The following is an 18,281-nucleotide window of genomic DNA, read 5'->3' as shown; positions in this document are numbered from 1 at the left end:
CAATAAAATTATTAGAAGAATGATTTAAGAGAGTAAATAAATCTCACAAAAAAAAAAAACAGGTTCATGTCACATCTTGTCAGTGCAGACAATGGAAGAGGAGCAAAGGATCTCAGTTACAGCAGAATTAGTTTATTTACACAAAAAAGGTCATCCAGTAGGGTTTTCCAGAAACTGGATAATCTCTACTTTCGGTTCCAAAAACGGAGGTAACTTTCATGTGCGCATGTGTGACCTTTGATGAGGCCCCAGTGGGTGTGACAGATTGCAAACAATATTATATATATTGTTATATCTATATATAAAGCACTATTAAAACAAGTACTATACCCTGAAAGTTACCTCCGTTTTTGGAACCAAAAGTTGACGTTATCCGCTCACTTATTTGAATTAAATTCTACAAAACGTCTGTGAAAACATCAAATGATCATTAGCCTGATGTCGTCATACTCAGATTCTAGTCAAAATATGAGTCTGATACTGATATTTGTTACAATTCTTTATCTGTGACAAACCCAAATTTAATTTTAGAAGGTGTTGAGTTATTTGAGAAAAAATGCAACAACAAATATATTTGTAATATCTTCCAAAAACAAAACAAAATATCTCCTAGAGGGAAATTTTTCTGGAACTCTAAGATTGAAAATATTGACTGGAGAAGAGCTTGGTTAATTCCTTTCAAATACTGTATTAATAATAAAATAAAATAAATACACTTCAAAATTCTACATACCATTTATCCTTCTAAATCCTTAATATCTATATTTTCTGATATTGATGTGCTGTTTTTTTAATAATGAGAAAGAGATACTGACTCACTTATTTTTTGACTGTAATGTCGTGAACCAGTTTTGGACTGATTTGGCAGATTTTATATTTAATCTGATGAATATTAATTATTGCTTTACTTTAAAGGATGTTACCTTGTATTATGAAAATAAAAGCAATAAGGATCTGGAATTTATTGTTAACCTTTTTATTTTATTAGCAAAATTTCACATACATAAACAAACATTTCTTAATTCATCTCCTATGTTAAATTTGTTTTGTTCTGACTTTGATTTTTATATTTCTTCAATAAGACTGTTAAAAAACAAAAAGACTGTGAAATATTTAAAATGTTATGATACACTCTTCAATACCCCTGGTATTTTGTAATATCCTTATTTGTTAAAATTGAATGTGAGCTATGTTTTTTTTGTTTTTTTGTTTTTTTGTCTTGATTGTTTATATTTTGTGGTATGTTACCTTTTCTGCAATAAATAATAAAAAAAAAGAGTGATACTGCGCCATTGGTCTTATGGGGCGTGTTTCAACCATAGACTGTAAAAAATAGGTTTCAACCGAACCAGGAAGGAAAATGCCTCTGCACTCCTAGATAGACCTACAACCAATCAGAGCAACGGAGTAAGTGACGTATGTTCTTCATTCAACTTTCCGATCGACAAATGCCTTGATAGCGGTTCTCTGTTCCTCTTTTCAAATTAATGCGCTGTCGATATCTTCTATGACAGACGCGATGGCGGAATCTACACATGATGTTTCATAAACAAAGTTAGGGAGGAGCACACTGTTCAAATAATCAATCCAATCAACTTGTCATCAAACAATTACCATGTCTATCATATCAGTATGAGAGGAAGCATATATTTATTCACTCTGTCAACTCACCTAACATTAGTTTTCAGCATCCCTCCACTCACTCTTGGCCTGTTCTTCCACAGCCTGGAATACGGGGGAGTACTTTGGGTTCGGGCCAAATACCGAGTACGCCAAATATGCGTTCTATCTGACTTATTTATTTGTAAGTGTGAAATCTCAATTCTCCAGCGGCATTCATCTTTGTTGTAAACGAATTCAACCCAAGCGCCCGTTGGTGATGTGTGATTACGTTACTGTTGATCATCTGTCCATCATCGTATAAAGCCCGCCCTGACAATTTGATTGGTCCGAACAGCTTTGGTTCGGGCATAATAGCTCCACAACGGATCAAGTCCAGACCGAACTTCCCGACCTAAAAATGTTGTGGGCGGGGTTAAGTTCGGCTGGACTGGCCATTGGGCATACCCGGTGGGCCGACGTGCTTTTTGGGCCGATACATCTCATAAATACTTTTTTTTATTTATTTTTTTTATTTTTTTAACGGCCCATAAAATGTGTACATCGGCGGGCCATTCGTTTTGTTTTGTTTTGCTTGCGTTTTGGGTTTGTGCCGGTGTAATGCATTGGTCAAAAAAAGTTAGTGTTAGTTTTTTTTCTGACAGACCAGCCCATGAAACACGTAGATCAGCGGCCCATTGGTTCTTTCCTTGATTGACACTGGGCTGGCCCAATCACAACTTTAAACGAGTGAGCGAGCGTGCTGCAGTGTCAGTGTGTAATATCTGCCAGAATAGTCTGCGAGATGGAGAAGAAACGCAAGGAATGTGCAGATAAATAGCGTGAAAAAATAGAACCAGGCCCTTAAAGCAGACACTGTAAACTGTGTCAAAATATATGTTTTCTGACCTTCGTCAGCTCCAGCGGCAGATGATGATAGTGAGAACGGAGGATCAGGAGAGAGATGAGAGAGTGTAGAGCAGGGCTATTCAATTGGCGGCCCGCGGGCCAAATGTGGCCCGCCAATCATCTCCATGTGGCCCGACGGCACCAACCTCCCTCCTCCTCTTTTCCTGGTGGTGCGGCTAATTCAGTTTGATACTCGCTCCGATTGACCTGAGAAACGTTTTACGTGCGAATATTTCAGCAGTTATTATATGTGTCCCGAATTTATGTTGACTGAACCAGCGATACCAATCATTCGTGAATGAATCATTCTTTTGGTTCGATTCTAAACGCGCTTTTAAAACGGTCTAAAACTATTCGGATTCGTTCGGACCGCTCCGTCACTGAATCATCTGAAGCGGTTTCTCGGTCAGTACAGTAACAACAAATAGCGATGAATTCAGTTGTTTCACTAGTTGTTTCAACACGGCCCAGCGCGGAGTTGCGTTTACTCCCGGTCCCGGACACTATATTAAACAGCGCGACAACCAGTAAGCGTTTCAGTTCGACAGAAACCTCTCTGTTACAAACCACAAATCACTCGATGATTTATTAAATCGGATGAAACAGCCTCAACATTCCCAACAAGACTGATGAGCAAAGCAGGAGAAACACTGTGGCATGAACGAAATTAGAAGACTTTAAATCCCCTAATCACCCTTACAAATATTTACCATAAATGTACTGTAGTAATTTACCATGGTTGGGCAGAAATGTGCAATATTTATATTGAATACTATGTAGTAATAAATAAATATAGTAAATATACTGTATATACTATAATATTATACAGTATAATAGTAAATATAGTGATTTATATTGCATTAGATTTATTAGGTGGGTAGAGGAATATATAATTAATGCTTGTTATGAATTTATGTCAGTTTCTTTGTAAAGGTGCGTATAGTTTTAACTTGTGTTTAGGCATTTTTTATACAGTGGGAGCCTGTGGTTAACAAGTCTCACTGTCAGAATATTGTCATTTAAGCATTTTATAAATAAAATAATTATTATTTCTCACCAACAACAGCTACGAGTTTGTATAATTAATTTATTTGTTCCAAGGAAAATAGTTGTACACAGCTGTAAATTATCAAGTTTTTTATTTATTATGGTTTTATATATTTGCATACTGTTGGGTACCACATTTCCAAGTAAATACCACACTTTTTTAGGGTTACTTTAACTTATTTATTGAAACTGTTATGTTTCAATAAATAAGATAAACCCCCAAACCAACCCACCGGCCCACCTCAACTTTTCGATTTGATAATGCGGCCCTCGAATGAAACTAATTGAATAGCCCTGGTGTAGAGCCTGCGGTAAACAGAACTACTTTCAAAACACTTAGGCTATGTCATGATGGAGTGTAGGAACCCATAACCCAGTTACAGATTATTTCCACATCTGCATAGTTGACGATTACCGCAATTCACTAGAAATTTAATGACAGGCGTTTGTAAACCATGTTTTCCGCCAAAATAAAAGCTTGATGCAGTTTGCGTCAAAATAAAAGATCATGTGCTTATCTCTTTCGTATAGAAATTGTTACAAAACTAATTATGAAAGTGTCCTTTATTTTTTAGTGCATTTGTTTTACAAAATATGGCTATTACTGTCATTGGATTAATATTATAACTATTATTATGTAGTAGGTGTAATGTAAATAGACACTGTAACTTAAAGAGGTTTGAATTTTTCTTTGTTTAATTTGCACACTGAATATGGGTTGGAGCTTTTAATTTTGAACTCTCAAAGTGCACCAGATTGATGAATTTAACATTAAAATGCACTAAATTTTCTCACGGGGGGGCATGCCCCCGAACCCCCCTAGAAGAACCAAGGTCCACCCACCACAGTTTTAACAAAAAATCCTGTAAGAAACACTTGTATTGCTATGCCAGAGCCGCTTATAGCTTGTTTTAGGATTCACCACTGTGGAGTATAGTTCGACTGTATTAATAAATGTCAAATTTGTACTTATTTCATCTGTAAACTCTCACTCGTTCCTATACTCACTCATTACATGGCATTAGTGGTTTTAATGAATAGGAGTTGGTATGAAGATAATTAAGGGCGTGCAAAGATGGGTGGTGTTTATGATCATATAGTGGGCCGGTCTGGGCCAAAATGCCCGGGCCGATTTTTTGTCCCAGTCCAGCCCTGGCTGGCATCCAGGCTAAATGATCATTGCATTTCGATAAAATTGCTTCTCATCCCTATACTAATTTCGGCAGACTCAAAACGGCACTAAAGGCGACATCTTGGATAAAAGTTAGTTTCTCGGTTTGATCGATTTGAGTCCCCATAAAATATGCAAAACATAGGCATTTCGAGTTTGTGATAGTGCTTCCTATGGAGAAAATCGCTTACTGCCCACTATGGAAGGGGGTGGGTGTGTAAACACACACACACAAAAACAATAAAAACTTTCATTACAATCGGTGTATTGTGATTGTCAAAACATTTGGTAACTAAAAAGAATGTCATAAGTTTATTGACTAAACAATTTTGACAGGTACAATGACTGGTAGCTACTGTTTTATTAGTGCTTGACACAAATTTCATGATTTCAATTAATGAGCTTGCGATTTGATTCAATATCAATTAATTTGGATAAATATCAGGTGCACTACATGTTAATTTTTCCAAAGAAAAAAAAAATCTCTCAGCTTATGCTGTAACTAAACAGACAAGGTGTAACGATTTAGGCCCCGTTTACACGATGGGAAAACGCAGATATTTCCCTGCGTTTTGGCCTGTCATTTACACGAAAACGCTGTTTTTATCCCAGAAAACGATTATTTCTAAAAAACTCCAGCCAAAGTGGAGATTTCTGAAAACGCCGGTTATGTGTTGCCGTGTCAACTTGGAGAAACGGGGTTTTAGGTTCTCAAACGTCACATTATGCGCCAGAAAATGCTTACGTCATGAACCTTGCGCCATGTCTGTTGTTTTGAAAGGAACAGGAAGTCGCTCGTGCTATTCGTTGTTGTCGATTTTGAGGATTCTGATTGGCTTGCATGGCTTTATCCTTCTCCCTACACTGCCGCCCATAGGTTTGGCATAGTTAGGATGGCGCTCGACGGCGTATTTATGTGGGTTGAATGTAAACAACAACTTTTTTGAAAACGATGTTGTGTGCACGATGTTATTTTTGAAAACGGAGGGGGGGAAATATTCGTTTCTCTAAATACCCGTGTAAATGTGGCCTTAGTCCACTGGAGGCAAGTTGTAGAGAACCCAAATCCACCTTTATTTCCAAAACATGATCAAACATAAAACAAAGGCATGACGAGGCATGTAACTCAAAACCAAGAACATTGACAGGTAAACAATCAATACTCGACAAAGACACAGGGCGAACATGAGGGCTTAAATACACAGACTAATTACAAGACAAGGAACACCTGTGAACAATGATCAGACAATTAACCAATGAGAAGACACATGGCAGGATCACATGACAAACAGGGAATCACATGACAAGACACAGAAACATGACAATGACAAGAACAAGAAACAAAACCCAAAACGTGACACAAGGAACCCTGTCAGCTGGTATTATTATTAAAGGTTAAAATTAACAACTCAAATTAATTTAATGTGTTTTTTGTTATAAAAACGTTATAATATGTTTAATGGCATGAATAAGAATATAATAAATATGTAATAGTGCATATATATATATAGCAAAATACTCATCTCTATAGTTAATTTTTCTAGCTAACTATGCTATAGTCATTATATGACTTTCCTGAGGGATTTTGGTTAAATGGCTGAAGTATGTGATGAAGACAAGCTCAAGTCACTTTCATATATTATTCTATGACAAAACATAGATTAGTATTACCACACTGGTGATTTTATGAGGCTGTTACGTGTCTCTTATAAACTGTTCTAACTCAAACTTTCTGGGTAAATGTTTTTAAATAAAAACTGAAAGAGTTTAGTATGCTTAGTATGCTCAATATGCTTAGTGATGCTAATGTTGAAATCGTGGGACCGTGGTGTAGTTTGTTTATAGCCTACCTTTAGCTTCTTACTTCTGGCGACTACATAAGGCTTCAAAATTCATAAAACTTGTGTTCTGTGAAAATTATCTTGATGGACAAAACATTCAAGTATCATAAACTGTTGTTTATCGCAGAAGTTGTTTTTGCAATAATCCAAAAGCCAATGGAAAAATCCTTTTGGATTTTTGTCGAGGGAACCAGTGTTATGCTAACTGCCCGTTGGCCTACAAAGTGACGTCATACCTGCACCACTCTATACAAAAGCATCAGTCATTGCCTTGGTAACGCAAGAGTTTACAGATGATATGAGATGTAAATAGCGACCACATTATGGAAGATAATCAGATATTTATTTTAATTTTATTATTAATTTGTGTTTACATCGCTATAGCGTCAAAGCTACAGAGAAACTGGTAGCCAGGCAACAGACAAGTGACTAATTCTGAGTCACGACGGCACTTCACTGATTCTACCAGCACGGCTCAGCATGGTCATCTAACCGTGCCGAGAATTCCTGGCTGAGAATGGTTTGTAATTGTGCCGTGCCATACCAGGCTCAAGTGGAAACACAACTGGAACCGTTCCTTACCATTATCAGAACTGTTTGGCCCGTTGGTGGAAAAGTGGCTAAGCTGTTCTGTTTCATTCCTCCTGACCGCCAGAGGCGATGCTAAAGTACTAGTGTATTATTGCAGCGCCAGCCAGATAGGTCGAGAGAGCATAACAACAAAATCACATCATGATGTAGACTATAGACAACTCAAAAGTGAAGACCAGGAGACTCGGTTGTATCTTCAGCAGGATTCTTTTTTGAGAACACGAGCTGTTGGTAGCTGCATTCATCAAGTCTAACTAAGGCAGTGTACATTGTAGTTTAAATAGATTTTAGAAGGCAATGCTTAGAAATGGAGACAAAGCACCTGGCTGACGACATTAAACAAAGCATGCAAATTAAGTATCCAGGTATAGGAACCCGCCCCAGACTCCTGAGTGTTACTAGTCCTAATCCAATCAGCATAACTATTCAAAAAATGGGACAGGGGCTCCATGAGCCATTAAAGACAAAAGGTGAGAGTCTCAGTAATCTGACTCATTTGACTTACAATAAAAAGAACAGGACTGGTAGGAACCTCTTGCTACAATCTTTGTTTAACCGAATCATTCATCTGTTGTCATCATCTTTATCTTAAATGCTAAATAGAATGTACTTCCCCTTAGTTTTTCATGTGATGTTATGTAGGGATGTAAAATCAGCAGATCTTAAACAGATTCTTAAATTTGTAATGCCATAAGACCAAACTGCAAGGATATAACCCTTAGTAGCTCGATGCCCAGCCTCTCGCTCATGATAGGTCGTTTATGACAGCGTGCTCGACACACTATCATAAGGACGGATACTCATCTTTCTTCATTATGTGAGTGCATATTTTTACATTGATTGTTTGTATCGCCGATACCCTGTCCTTCATGGTACTACCCGGAAGGACAGTATATATATATATATATATATATATATATATATATATATATATATGAAGAGTTCAGATGCAAAAACCTCTAAGTGCCATCTGAAATTTTCTTCTAGAATGATCATTTTTTATAAAGCTTGTATATTTAAGTTAAGTACTTAAATGACAATTAATAGGTAATTTGCATTGCCATTTAAGTGAAATTATTGAACTTAAATATATGAGTTTAATAAAAATGATCATTCTAGAAGAAAATTTCAGATGGCACTTAGAGGCTTTTGCATCTGAACTCTTCATATATACAGTATATATAACAATTTTATTGTTTAATCACTGTTGTGTAGGTTATTGAATGCCACGCTGTGCTATCCAAAGGCCAGTTTTTTTATCCATATTAAGTGTGATTCTAAGTGTTTGTCACAAACATAAATCTTTCAGTCCTAACCAAAAATTGTATCTAAGATGGTTTTTTCCAGGCTCTTGTTTTTCGCTGTTTGAGATCCTACAGTCCTAACCGAGGACGTGTTATTGACAGATTCATGGCTCATTTTCCTCAGAGTTGCAAATTGTGCCCAAATATGCTTCTTTCCGATGATGGACACAATCGCTGCCATCGTGCCCAACATTTAAAAGATGCTTTGACTGATCCGTGAGTGCACTGTAGTATGCTACATATGTCAGAGAGACAACCTCGCCTTGCTGAATTAGACCATAACTCGTCTGTTAGCCTAGCTCAACGAAGTTCAGCCCTGTGGCGTGCTCAAAAGCATTGTGCATTATCAGCGGCTGGCGCACAACAGACAAAGAGAAAAACTATACCACGGACTGACGCTTCTGAACATTTACTATCGAAGACAGTTGCTTCCCTCTCTTCATGAATGTCAGATATGAAATGCCTTTTTCAATCTTTACAACCCATGGTATCAGCCGTGCCTACTGAAAACACAACAGTGGATGAGGTTGATTTTCAACTTCCACATTCTATCGATTTGGATGCCCAAATTGGATGCCCAGATTTGAGTGCATCAAATTCATATTTCCATAGTGAAGAATTGGTGGAGCCTGCCATGCAAGCCCAGCCCCCCTCAAGTATTGTGTCCAGCCTGTCTGCTGCAGGTGGTTCGGGCTGTGGATCCGTGCATTCACAGGAGTGGGGCCATCCTCTCCAGATGACATATTGTCAGTTCTACAGATAGCGGTGGCGTTTGGGCCTTGATAAATCACCAGCTCAGCCTATTAGGATCAAGTGTTGTTCAGACAAGCTTCTGAGGCTAATGTGTTTACGCAGTCACCGTGTAAAGACTTTGTGACAGAATTCTCCAGTTCACTTACAGGTTTGAATGCGCCTAGAAGGAGGTCAAAGCTCTAGCTTCAATGGCCGAGGCTGATTCCATTGGAGTGGGGCAGGCGCCCTAAATCAAACAGCCAGGTGTTATCACCTGATGAAGAACTAAGAGGCAACGTACAAGTGCACAAGTGTATGTACTGGACATATTATTGAAGAAGGCATATGAGTCAGTAGCTTATATAATTCGAGCAGAGAATACCATCTGACAGCTGCTTCTTGCCAGTAATACCACATTAGGGACCTCAAATGTAAACCCTTCTGTGCCTCAGTTCATACAAACTGCTCTATTGGCTATGGGTTATATGACTCATAAGCTTGGAACACTATCGGCGACCCTCTTAACAGCCCGGTGTCAGGTATGGCTTGATCAGCCACAGTTACCTGAAGATTGTAAAAAGACCCTGAGGGAACAACCTATTGTACCAGGATGCATCTTTTTGGGCCCAATGATTCTGAGGTATTAGAGAAAAGAATTAAACTGTCAGAAGCCATGCGACAGCTAGCTCAGACCCCACAGGCACCTTCTTTTAAGATGCCACCAGCTCTGGCTCAACCACTTGCTCAACCCGATTTTGGAGCAGCAATTGCATCACCACCCGGCTTCTTAACTTTAGACACCACAACAACATAGAGGGACTGAAATGGCCCAGGGTCGTCAGCCATTTCACCATCAAACTCAGGGTGAGCCATGTCAACGCAGGCCATAAACCCTGAAGATCTTGGGCCGATGGTCGTCATTTTCTCTGTTCAACATCTAAGTTACTGGAGGAGTTCAGTGTCCGAGCCCTGGGTTCTGGCAACTTTGAGCAGGGGATGCAACCTGCAGTTCCGAGGCTGGCCACCCAAGGATGCAGGAATCGTTCAGACGGTTGTCAAGGATTTAACCAGTTCAATGGCCCTTTCTCTAGAAATTCATTCACTATTTTAGAAAGGAGCCATAGAAAAAGTTCCTCCCCTCAGTCATGGGGATGGTTTTTACTCCACATACTTCCTTGTTCCAAATAAATACGGCAGGCCAGGCCGATCCTGGATAAACAATGTTTAAATGTGTTCCTAAAGTCTATTCCTTTTCAAATGTTACGCACAGTCAACGTTCTTCAGTGTGTGATGGAAGGAGACTGGTTTGAGAGTGTTGACTTAAAGGACGTGTTTTTTCATGTTCCCATTGCTCCCCGCCACAGGAAGTTTCTCAGATTCAGCTTTCAGGGTCAATTCTATCAGTTCAAAGTCCCACCTTTCGGTCTATCTCTGGCTTCTCGTGTTTTTACAAGATGCATGAGTGCATCCCTGTCTCCTCTTTGGTCCACGTGCATGAGGCTTCTGCCCTATTTAGATGACTGGTTGCTTTGTGCCTCAACAAAACATGTTCTCCAAAACACCAGAATTAAGCTGGAGCATATTCAGAGACTGGGCAACTATCTTCACAACTGTGTTCCTTTCTAGAAAGAAATGATATCTGCGAGGATTTCCAGTCAGGATTTAGACCGTACCATAGTACCAAGACTGCTCTCGTTAGAGTCACAAATTATTTGCTCTTATCATCCGATCGTGGTTGTATCTCTCTATTAGTGTTACTCGATCTTAGTGCTGCATTTGACACCATTGACCACAACATTCTTTTAAATAGACTAGAAAACTATGTTGGCATTAGTGGAATTGCACTAGCATGGTTTAAATAATACTTATCTGACCGTTATCAGTTTGTAGCAGTAAATGAAGAGATGTCTTATCGATCACAAGTTCAGTATAGCGTACCACAAGGCTCAGTACTAGGACCGCTGCTGTTCACTCTGTACATGCTACCCTTAGGAGATATCATTAGGAAACATGGAATTAGCTTCCACTGTTATGCCGACGATACTCAGCTCTATATTTCTTCAAAACCTACCGAAACTTACCAATTCACTAAATTAACAGAATGCATAGCTGATATAAAAAATTGGATGACTCGTAATTTCCTACTTCTAAATTCTGAAAAAACAGAGATTCTAATTATTGGACAAAAAACTTCCTCACGTAATAACCTAGAATACTGTCTAACACTTGATGGCTGCTCTGTCAAGTCTTCGTCGTCGGTTAGGAACCTGGGTGTGCTCTTTGATACCAATCTTTCATTTGAAAGTCACGTGTCTAGTATCTGTAAAACCGCATTTTTCCATCTTAAAAATATATCTAAATTACGCCATATGCTCTCATTGACAAATGCGGAACAATTAGTTCATGCTTTCATGACATCAAGGCTAGATTATTGTAATGCTCTATAGGGCTGTACTGTCCTAGTCGATTAGTCGATTAGTTGGTCGATACGTTCTGGTTCGACCAAAATTCTGATTGGTCGATTTTCTGCCGCGTTTTTATTTCATCAGTTTTGCCGCGCTGAGGCGCGCTCATTTCATCAGGTGGAAAGCACTAACTGCTAATGGGGGTGTTTTCAGAGTACCTTTGTTTCACTTTATTTATTTAATTGTGAGAGCGTTTAATAGTCAGTCCTCTTCTAACATGTCAACAACAAAGAAATCGACAGTGTGGCAGCATTTTGTTAAAATTGATAACAGGAAAAAGGTCGAATGCAAAGTTTGCAAGCAACAGTTTTCCACAGCTTGACGACAAACATGACATATCATCTAAAAGTGGTAAGCTCACTTGTCTGCGTTAGCTTGCCCTGTCTGTTTTGAGTAGGCTATGAACATATCAGAATTTGCATATTTCAATGTTTTAGTGTGATAACCTAACTTTTTTATTTTTTATTTTGAGCCTAATGCGCAATTGCGCTGTGCTGTTGGTTGTGTTAGTTTTGAGCCTAGGATGCTTTATTTTTCAGTTATGCACTTTATTTCGTTTCTGCTCTTGATCTGGTTTGTTTAATAAATATTATTTTTTTTTATTAAAGTGGACGTGCCTTTTGTGTTTATTAAGAGTAAAAGCTTTAAGTTAATAGTCTATTCGTGTCTCAGCTGCGAAGCTGAGCTCATGTTCAGCCTCGCTCGGTGCGAGGACATGCACAGTGAAATGATAGTGTCTGACAGTTATAACTTATTATTATAACATATGACAAAAATAATTGTCTAAATTATGTTGCATATTCCTCAACAGTTCTTGTGATGATATCACTAGTTGACAACATAGTACTATTTTCGGAAATCATAAGCTATGATATTGCGCAGGTGCACGTGATGCAGCGCTGTCAGAGCCGACAGACTCGAGTGTCAGACTCATTTCAGTGCAAAATAATTAGGTCAAAAACGATTTAATATACTGCAAATAGCCTACTAGTTGTTTATGTTTATTTATAATTCATTTAGGCGGACAACAAGGCTACCAAGTACTGCGCACAGTGCGCATCTAATTAATTTAACGTTTTTTTTCTAACGTCATTTTTAGTCGATTTTAGTCGATTTTTAGTCGAAAATTTCAGGACTTCAGTCGACCAAGATTTTCTTTGGTTGAGTACAGCCCTAATGCTCTACTGGGTGGTTGCCCTGCACGCTTAATAAACAAACTACAGCTAGTTCAAAACGCAGCAGCTAGAGTTCTTACCAGAACGAGGAAGTATGACCATATTAGCCCAGTTCTGTCAAAACTGCATTGGCTCCCTATTAAACATCGCATCAATTTAAAAATATTGCTGATTACTTACAAAGCACTAAATGGTTTAGCTCCGCAGTACTTGAGCGAGCTCTTAACGCATTATAGTCATTCGCGTCTATTGCGATCTCAAAAATCCCGGCCAGTTGATAATACCTAGAATATCAAAATCGACTGCTGGCGGTAGATCCTTTTCCTATTTAGCACCAAAACTTTGGAACAATCTTCCTAACATTGTCCGGGAAGCAGACACACTCTGTCAGTTCAAAGCTAGATTAAAGACACATCTCTTTGACCTAGCATTCACATAATACATTATAGACTTCTATAATTCAATGTTAGGCTGCATAGATTAGGTCAGCTGGAACCGGGAACACTTCCCATAAATCCTGATGTACTCGTTACATCATGAGAAGAATGGCATCTACGCTAATTTTAGTGTCTTTGTTTATCCCGAGGTTTTCCCGCAGCCTGCCGGATCCAGGCCGTATCCAGATCTGACGAAGGACCTTCGCCTGGACCCGATGTCAACGCAGTGCTGAAGTGCCAACTAGTCTCTCCCTATGGAGGATCCCTTTGCCACTCTACAGATAAAGCGTCGTCGGGAAAACTCAATTTGCGTATCTACCCCGAATTGATAAAATAAAATAAAATTCTGTATCAAAACTATAAGGAAACACCAGTACTTTGTTTAGGCTTGGTTTGTAGGGAATTACAAACCTGCGCACATATGTTCAAACGCACTTAACTATAGAACCAATTCTTAATGCGCATGTGAACGCCATCAGCGTTTCTCACAGGTTCGCGTTTAAAGTTTGTGTAGAGAGAATGGTGTCGTCTTAGTGGCCCCTAATTTAATAACAAATGATCGTTGCGACGGAAGCGAATCAATCAAAACTAACTTTAGCTGGAAAATAACTTTATTAAAGAACCACTATAAAGCCAAAACAATCTTACCTTAAATTATAGGTTTATCTCTGTAAAGCTGCTTTGAAACAATCTACATTGTTAAAAGCGCTATATAAATGAAGATGATTTGACTTGACTTGACTGGGCCTCACTGTGAACGACACAAAGAGCAATTTGGTTCCGGTACAGTCCATAAAGTTAATTGGAATAACAATCAATTCTCTCACAATATCTGCCACATTGTCTCATGCTCGGACAGACAATATTCATCAAATACTGACTGTCCTTCTGCATCTAGTGGGAAGGTAAGCAGCTGCCACATCAGTGATTCCCTAGGAATTGCTTCACCTCAGACCTCTCCAGAGGTGGAGCAATGGCTTAAGGCTGAACTCGATGAGACATTGTCATTGCATGATTGTTCTTTCTCCTGCTTGTGTCCACGCACTAACATCCTGGAAACATTTTTGAGGGCCGGAGTGCTACTGGGGGTTGTACCTTCTTCTTGGGAAGTGATCACAACCAATGCTTCATTATTAGGATAGGGGGCAACATGGAACCAGTTGGTCACTAGAGGAGTCCTTGGAACATGAATGTTCTGTAATTGAGGGCAGTGTACCTTGGGCTGCAACACTTCTTACCAGCTTTGAGAGATCGTCATGTGCTTGTCCAGGTGCGACACAACACCTGTCTGTCTTTCATTTGAGTTATCAGGGTGGCACCAGGTCTCTTGCATCTTTACAGGCTTTACAGCCACTGGGACAGGATGCATTAGCCCATGAGTGGTTGTATGCGTTCCCTCCTTTTCCACTGCTATGGGGGACATTTCACCAAATATTCCTGCTCAAACACAGGATACTCTTAGTGGGACCTCGACGGCCGGCCAGGCCATGTTTTCCTCTTCTGAATCTTTTGCAGGGCCAACTTTGGCAGCTTACCAACCGAAGGGATCACCTCTCTCAGCTGAACCGGTTGTGAACCAGCAGTACCTTCTTGGTGTTAGGATTGAGAAATTGATACAGTTCACTGTACTGTACCGAAAGTTTCCTACAACATCTATTAGAAGACAACAAAGCACCTTCTACCTTAAAAGTGTTTGTTGCCACCATATCTGCTTATCATGCTTGTTGATGGTTCTTCTTTGGGATCTCATAACCTTGAGTTTTCGAATTAAGCAAGGTGTTTAAAGCTTGTTCGTTTTGCGCCTTTTCCTGTGTGGAACTTACCGTTTGTACTCAAATTCCTTTGTGCACCACCATTTCAACCATTGGATGGATATTAAGTGGTTGTCCTTTTTAGTGATATTTCTTCTGGCTGTTGCTTCCACTAATGCTTACCGGAGAATTCAGGGGCCATAATTTCGACCAAATACGACTTTTCTTCCCAAGGTTTTATTACCAGCATTTGTGAATCAGTCCATTCATCTAGCTGCTTTTCAACTCCCCTCTTCCCACTTTAATATTGATGGGAGGGCTAATCTTCTCTGCCCTGTACGTGCCTTAAAGTCCTACGTAGAATTTACAGCTTCTTTTAGACAGACGGATTAGTTATCTGTCTGTTATGGTGATGTGCGTAAAGAGGGGTTTTCGCACCGGAGGAACCTTTTTATAGTTCCTCGAACTAATAGCGGAAGTACCCGCTTTTTGGCCTATTCGCACCACAGGAAACTGGGAACAATTTTAGCTCTAGGAATGTCTTTTGGGGGAACTAATTAGCTCCTACTTTAGAGTAGGGTCTAACTCAGCACAATAGGAACTACCAGTGACGTAAGTGTATGCTGATTGGCCGAATGCACGAGAAACACCAGCACCCGCCATTTAAAAAAAAAAAAAAAAAAAAGTGTATACGCACAGATTATAGCCTATAAATTTACTCCATAACCATGGAAAACAGTGATAGATGGACCTCTCACCCTTTAGACTAAGGGGAAAATCCAACCTAACTTTGAGAGGACCAAGCGAAACATGATTATGTATTTCTGCTGAGCTAGCGACACTGGACATCAACCAAATGGCAAACACTAATACTTTTTCATATACTGTCTACTTTCTTTGTAGAATAGTTCTATGCAGGGGCGTAGAATTTAGTAGGGACGCTAGGGACGTGTCCCTACCAATATCCAGTGACACTGATATATCCCTAGCAATAATTTCGATCAAAACTTAAAATATATTTATATATTGATGTCCCCGTCCCCACCAATTTCAAAATCAAACCTACGCCACTGGTTCTATGTAATACCAAATTAGACAGGACTGTTAAACTGATCGTAAACTAATGAAGATGGAGGCTTGGGGCGCTGTGTGCTCAGGCTCTGGCACTCTCAGCACCATCAAAATAAATGTCCGTTATTTTGAACATTGAACATTTTGAACGAATGAAAATTAGAAGGTATATTAAAAAGATTTTTTGATGGTGCGGCAGACATGAAAATAAATGTCTGCCGCGCCATTAAAAAAAATCTTTTTAACATACCTTCTAATGTTCAGTCGTGTTTATTAACTATTGACTAATAGTAAAGAGAAAGAAATTATCATCAGTTCACGTGCCGATTGAACTGAGGCGCTACAGAGATCTGTCACGTCACATTTAAGAGGATCAAAACGCTGTTTGTTGTTTGAATTTCGTAATACAATTTGAAAATTTGATAGCTGAGACTTTGTTTCATATCATAGTAACCTGCTCTGCCTTGTCTGTTGGTGCCAGAGCCCTCTATGCTTCACGTTTTTTTCTGTATGAGAAAATGGTTGTGTGACGTGAGAGCGTGAGAAAAATGTCAATTGCGTGAGTCTCAGGCTGAATGCGTGAGAGTTGTCAGCCCTGCAAGACTAAATGAGGAAAGAACCAACCAAACAAGACCCAGGTTGTACATAATTAATTAATTGATGAGTAACCATTGAAACCAATGCAGCATCCAAATTCGCATAATATCCATCCTAAATAGTATTCAAAATTAGAATCAGTGTGTCCCAAATCATAGTATGTTGACATAAGTATTCCAAAGATACCCGAATGATCTACTTTTTCCAGTTAGGATCCGAAGTGCAGACTCTCTGCACACTCTGGGCAAATTCCAATTGGAAGTGAGCATCCATATGCCCTACTCACTCTGAAGGGCAGAGCCCTTGCAGTGGGGACTTTGGATGGAGCAGGGCACAATGAAAGACCACGTAATTTCCTCATTAGCTTCACATGGAATGTTACTTCGACAAAGCTATGCAGCGACAACAGGAATGTCTTTTTATTGCTGTTTATGGCCTGGTTTCACAGACAGGACTAGGATTAAGCCAGGATTAGGCTTTAGTTAAATTAAGACATTGAAGTAGCTTTTATACACGCGCCTTAGAAAAAAAAACATTACTGGTGTGCATGTTGAGACAAAACAATGGCAGTGACTTATTGATATGTCAGTGCAAGTTGCTTTCAGTTAAAACAGCTCAAACATGGGCTTAAGCCTTGTCTGTGAAACCAGGGGTATATGATATACAAATAAATGTACACTTACAATGAGGTTTTTAAAATATGCTTTATGTGTGTGTGTGTGTGTGTGTGTGTGTGTGTGTGTGTGTGTGTGTGTGTGTGTGTGTAAAGTTAAGCATTAAACATAAAGCATTAAACACATTTCTTACCTATAAAACTTTTTTAAAACAAAATATGAAATGCATGATGTAAATATGTCAATATATCACAACAAAACAAAACAATTGAAATTATTCTGTTTATACATTTTCTCCAACTCTCCTGCCATATCTAAATGAACCATGAGAATTTGCCACCCTGGGACACATGACCATAAGCTATTAAATTACTTCCTTGAAGTGATCACCGCATGTTCCCTTCGATAACGGACTTCGTGAAGGGATTCAGGCTGGATCCAAAATGGCACACTCCGGCCTTGTGAACCTCCCTGGAGTTCACACTTAGTGACGTCAGGAAGTGCACACCTAAAGGACACTGGCCTCGAGGCCACAAGGGCACGCAAGAGTGTATTTTGGGACAGGCTTGATGACACCATGCCACCGAAAGTCAAACAGCCACGAAACTCCTCCCCTCATTTATCTGATTGGGCGTTCGCAATGATTCCTGGGTAGGTAACTCGTGTGGAGGGTGTGAAAGTACGGGCTTCGCCGAAGTCCGAATCGAGGGCACATAGGCGGCGCTTGCAAGCACACTTCTGAGCGCTGAAATGCCGAATGGGACACCCTACGGACTCATACACTTGGCGAGCACGCGCAATTTAAGGCCACGAGACCGCGAGTCCACATGAAGTGTGCCATTTGGGATCCAGCCTCAGTTGTTCACTCTCTTTTGGAACCCCACTACAAATGGCTTCCCCTTCTCGAAGTGCCTTTCAAGGGTCCAAAAATACCATTTGGAATTCACCCTCTAATGGCTAATATTGCCTGTAGCCCA

The sequence above is a fragment of the Squalius cephalus genome, assembly GCF_949319135.1.
Source record: "Squalius cephalus genome assembly, chromosome: 5".
In the NCBI taxonomy this organism is placed as follows: Eukaryota; Metazoa; Chordata; class Actinopteri; order Cypriniformes; family Leuciscidae; genus Squalius; species Squalius cephalus.
This window is presented reverse-complemented; position numbering follows the sequence as displayed.